Raw genomic sequence first — 6,000 nt, 5'->3', positions numbered from 1 at the left:
TGCACTCCGGTGACCCCCCTGCACCTGGGCCACTTGCCCATCATGCATGGCCACAGTACCACTCTCCATGGTCAGCCTCCACGCCTGCACTCCGGCTGACCCCCCTGCACCTGGACCACTACCCACCATGCACAGCCACAGTACCACTCTCCATGGTCAGCCTCCACGCCTGCACTCTGGCTGACCCCCTGCACCTGGGCCACTGGCTCCTGGGTTCCTTGTACCTCTCAGATTTGGGCTCGTGGAAGGATCTGCATTGATTAGAATAGGGAATGGCCAAGGAAGGGGTCTGAAAAGCAAGTGCTTTCCCATTTGGCCAATGAGACAATATAGGAATGAAACGTCCTGGGTCCAGGTAGCCAAGGCGGCACTGAGAATGAAAGATCCCAAAAACGTGAGCTGAAAACAACTGTCCTCTGTGCCTGAGTAGTTCCTGACCCATCCCTAGTAGTCAACAAATGTGAGTTGACCCTCCAGTGAATTAATGCAGGGTTTCTCAGCCTCAGCACTGTGGACAGTCTAGGCTAGATGGTTCTTTTTGTTGCCAGGGGCTGTCCTGTGCATTGTCTGTTTGTTGCCGGGGCTGTCCTGTGCCTTGTAGGACATTAAGCAGAATCCCCGGCCTCCACCCACTAAAGGCCAGTAGTACCTTCCAGCTGTGACAACCAGTAACCTCTCCAAACATTGTCAAATGTCTCCTGCAGGGCAAAATCACCCAGCTGGGAGCCACTGTGTTAATGAAACAAAGAATAAAAACATGAACAGCTACTGGCCCTCTTAAAGAAGACGGGGGCCCAACATGGCACTGAACAGAGCCAGATGAGGGTTGGTGGGCAGAAGGAAGGCCCTGGAACATCTCTATTAGGAAGCTGAGATCAAGTCACTGTGACTTCTTTCCCCCGTCATCAAACTGCCTATCCATAGCAAATCTGCAAAGTGTGACACTTTCAACAGCAACAAATGACCTATCAGAGACCCAGCCCAGGGCTACGAGGACTGTCACTGTTCCACATGGCTGCCTGACTTATGCTTGGACCAGAAACAATTCACTACTTCTCCTTAAAAGAGGAATTTCCCCTCAGAGTGATGGATGGCCTGCCAGTCGCCAACCACAAACCAACCCTATTTCTTACCCTTCACTGGGCTGTGCCACTCCAGGGCTCTACGGTAAATTAATCAACAATTGAGAGCAGGTTGGGCAAAGATGCAGGGTGGGGGGTTCAAATCTCCAAATTCAAAGAGACAAGGCCAGTCAAATTATGTTTCCAGCCTCTGCCCCATCAGCCAGTGCTAGCTGGTGTCCGATTAGGAAAGGTAGAGGCAGGCAAGCCTTGCATATTTGGGACTTGGAGTCACATGTCCCCAGCTGGAGTTAGCCTTTCCATTGGTCCTTGAAGTTTCCTGTAAAGAAAGAGTATGGAAACCACAATAGGATGTATTCAACACCTTTCAGATTGGCAAAAATTAAGCCTGACAACACAAAAGTTGATGGAAATATGGAATAATGAGAGCGCGTTGTTTGTGGACATGTAAACAGGGAAGCATCATGGAAGATGATTTGTGACTGTCCTGTGACTTGAACATACACACGTTGTGTGGCCCATCCATCCTCTTTCTAGATACCAAATGGGAATCAGCAGGAACGTGTGAGTAGGATCACCACCACACATGTAGAAAATGCAGCGTTGCTCACAGAGTATGAAGACAGGAATCCCCCGAACATCCATCAATAGGAGGACGAATGAACAGAATACTATATCAAATAGAGACAGATTTCACAAACATAGTATCCAATGGAATAAAAACAGCCCAAAGGGAATGGGTACAAAATTATTCCATTTCAGATAAAGCTCAAAAACCTGCAAAACTAAACATTATAACCTTTAGAGATACATTCCCATGTAATAAAACTATAAAACAACAAAAACTACCCCAAAAAAGTAAAGGATTGATAAGCTCAATTTCAAGAGAGTGATTGCAATTGAGAAAGATGTGCTCTGGAGACCTCGGAGGTACTGGTAATGTTCTATTGCTCAAGCTGTGGGGTGGATGCACAGGTGTTCACAAAGTTATTGTTACTGTTCAAAGCACATATGCAGATATTACTATATATTTATTCATATGCTTGAAATATATTTTCTAATAAAAAATTAAGGGGTGTGGATGAAATGGCGGAAGGAATGGTTAGCCTTTTCAGAGATGTTCCAGATGAGGTCAGAGTCCCTCAAAAAGATATACCCTGTAAAATCAGGCTGACCCTCCACACAGCAAAGGCCCAAGGACTGCCCTTGCACAGGATCACCCAGTCTGCTAGGGGGCACTCCTTGGGAAGCCAAGAAATGCCTGAAGCTAAAGGAAAAGGGAAGGGACTGTCTTCCAGTCTCTGCTGCCTCTGATCCTCCTCCACAGAGCTAGCAGTGTGGACTATGTGTCAGGCAGTTAATCCTACAAGGGAGGCTTCATCATACCCATTTTACAAATGAGAAAACAGGCTTAGAGAGTTGATATTACATGCCCAAGATTACACAACTACTAAAAAATGTAGACAGTCCCTAACTCTAGCCTGTCTGATGGCAAAACTTGACCTGTTTTCCATACTCAGGGCTCCCTGCTGAGTGTCTTCATTCACCAACCCCCTGCCCCAGCGACCACAGAAATGCCTTTGGAGACACAAATGGACAAAACCACCCCTTCCTCTCAGGCTGCTTTGCATAAGCTCAAATTAAAAAGAAAAATTTTAATTCACCCAGCCCAGCTGCCAGGCCATTAGCATAGTTGGGCAGTTTATTTTCATGCTGCTGATAAAGACATACCCAAAACTGGAAACAAAAAGAGGATTAATTGGACTTACAGTTCCACATGGCTGGGGAAGCCTCAGAATCATGGCGGGAGGTGAAAGGCACTTCTTACATGGTGGCGGCAAGAGAAAAATGAGGAAGAAGCAAAAGCGGAAACCCCTGATAAGCCCACGAGATCTCGTGAGACTTACTCACTATCATGAGAATAGCACAGGAAAGACTGGCCCCCATGATTCAATTACCTCTCCCTGGCTTCCTCCCAAGACACGTGGGAATTCTGGGAGATACAATTCAAGTTGAGATTTGGGTGGGGACACAGCCAAACCGTATCATTCTGCCCCAGCCCCTCCAAATCTCATGTCCTCACATTTCAAAACCAATCATGCCTTCCAAACCATCCCCCAAAGTCTTAACTCATTTCAGCATTAACCCAAAAGTCCACAGTCCAAAGTCTCATCGGAGACAAGGCAAGTCCCTTCTGCCTATGAGCCTGTAAAATCAAAAGCAAGCTACTTATTTCTAGATACAATGGAGGTACAGGTAATGGGTAGATATAGTTATTCTAAATGGGAGAAATTGGCCAAAACAAAGGCGTTACAGGACCCATGCAAGTTTGAAATCCAGCAGGGCAGTCAAATTTTAAAGCTCCAAAATGATCTCCCTTGACTCCAGCTCACACTGATGCAAAAGGTGAGTTCCCATGATCTTGAACAGCTCCGATCTTGTGGCTTTGCAGGGTACAGCCCTCCTCCTGGCTGCTTTCACAGGCTAGCATTGAGTGTCTGCAGCCTTTTCAGGGGCACGGTTCAAACTGCCAGCAGATCTACATTCCGGAGTCTGGAGGATGGCGGCCCTCTTCTCACAGCTCCACTAGGCAGTGCCCCAGTAGGGACTCTGTGTGGGGGATCCAAGCCCACATTTCCCTTCCACACTGCCCTAGCAGAGGTTCTCCGTGAGGTCCCCATCCCTGCAGCAAACTTTTGCCCAGGCATCCAGGCATTTCCATACATCTTCTGGCATTTTCATACATCTTCTGAAATCTAGACAGAGGTTCCCAAACCTCAGTTCTTGACTTCTGTGCACTCACAGACTCAACACCACTTGGAAGCTGCCAAGGCTTACAGCTTCCACCCTCTGAAGCTACAGCCCAAGCTCTACTTTATCCCTTATCCAGCCAAGGCTAGAGTCACTGGGAGAAGGGGCACCAAGTCCTGAGGCTGCACACAACATGGGGACTCTGGGCCCAGCCCACAAAACCACTTTTTCCTTGTGAGCCTCCAGATCTGTGACAGGAGGGGCTGCTGTGAAGGTCTCTGACATGGCCTGGAGATATTTTTCCCATGGTCTTGGGGATTAACATTAGGCAGTTTTAGACATGTTCAGTTTGAGATGTCTATGAGACATCCAAGAAGAGATGTGATGTATGCAGTTGTTGAATCTAGAAAAAAGATAGACTTCAAGAGAGAAGTCAAGGCTGACTTACAAAATACTCCACATATGCCATCATCAGCATATGTAGAGTATTTTAAATTCATGAGACTGAATGTACTCACCCGGGAGGAAAGTATAAATAGGGCAGAGAAGAAAGGAGCACTGGGACCCCCTGGCATTAAGAGTTACAGAGAGAAAAGGAGGAAACAATATGAGACCAAGTTGATACAACAGTAATTCAACTGCTACATACATACATACACATCTTGTAAAGTTTAACAACCTCTAGAGATAGATAACATAATCTAAAGTCTTTGCAAGATATTTGCAATATCCATCATACAATTAAAAATATACTAGTTATTCAAAGAAGCATAAAAATGTATCTACAATTGAGAGGAAAAGCATGAATAATGTTGATCATCCAAATTTTGGAATTAGAAGACAATGACTTTTTTTTAACTGTTATAAATATATTAAGGAGTTAAGAGGAAAAAAATGAATAGAATGGGTGAGCAAACATATGAAGGATTTCAAAAGAGGAATTTAAACTACAAAATGAGAACCAAATCAAAACTCTAGAACTGAAAAACACAATACACAAATGAAAAATGTATTAGATAAGTTTAGCATCAGACTTAACACACAAAAAAAACAGTGGATTAAGGCATATTGCCAGAAATTATCTAACTAAAACACAGACAGACAATTTTTTTGGGTCCAATACTTATGGAGCAATATCAAAGAAAGAGAGAGTTGGAGGGTAGAAGAAATACTTGAGGAGAAAATAACCAAAATTTTTTCCAAAAATTGATGAAATATCTAAACCCAGATATCCCAAAGTGCCAAGCAGTACAAATACAAAGAAGACCATTCCTAACATGTCATAGGCAAAGTGCTGAAAATAAAAACTAAAGAAAAATATTTAAGTTATCCAGAGGCAAAGGACACTTTATATCTAGAGAAACAACCACATTTCAACCAGAAAAAAAAAAAAAAAAAAAAGGAACTGAGAAGACAAGCATACAATCTCTTAAGTGCCAAAAGGGGAAAAAAGCAAACTCAGAATTCTGTCAGGTAAAAAACACTTTAAAAAATCAAAGCTAAAAAAAAAAATCTTTTTCAGGCAAATATAAAAAATGAGAAAATCTATTGCCAGCAGATTAGCACTACAAAAAAGTGTTAAAGGAAGTCCGTCAGACTGAACAGAAAAGATGCCAGATGAAAACCCAGACATGCAGGAAGAAATGAAAAGCACCGGAAGTGCTAAATATGACTGTAAATATAAAAGAATACTGTTTTTAACTAATTTCTAAAAATTATTGTCTGTTTATAATAAAAGTAATAAAAATACATAATAAATATATAGAATGTATAATATATGTAGAAGTAAAATATAAGGCAGTCATAGCCAAAAAGGCTGGAGGAAAGGAAAATTACTTTATACATTAAGCAATATAATAATTTATGGTAGATTATGATATTTTTGCTTACGTTAGCAAAAATAATACTGATAATACAGAAAAGCATAGCTAAATAGTCAGCAGAGAAAATAAGATGGAATTTTTTTTTAATTTCTTTAAATGCTAGATTACTCCAAAAGAAGGCAGGAATAAAGGAACAAAAGAACAGACACAAATGAACACATATAAAACAAATAGCAAGATGATAGCCTTAAATCCAACAATTTCAATAATTATCTCAAATGGAAATTAAGCACTTAAAAGACAAAAATTGTTAAACTGGATTTTTTAAAAAAACAATCTATAAT

Source organism: Chlorocebus sabaeus, chromosome 10 (assembly GCF_047675955.1).
Source record: "Chlorocebus sabaeus isolate Y175 chromosome 10, mChlSab1.0.hap1, whole genome shotgun sequence".
Classification (NCBI taxonomy): domain Eukaryota; kingdom Metazoa; phylum Chordata; class Mammalia; order Primates; family Cercopithecidae; genus Chlorocebus; species Chlorocebus sabaeus.
The sequence above is the reverse complement of the archived record's forward strand: the minus strand, read 5'-3'. Positions refer to the sequence as shown.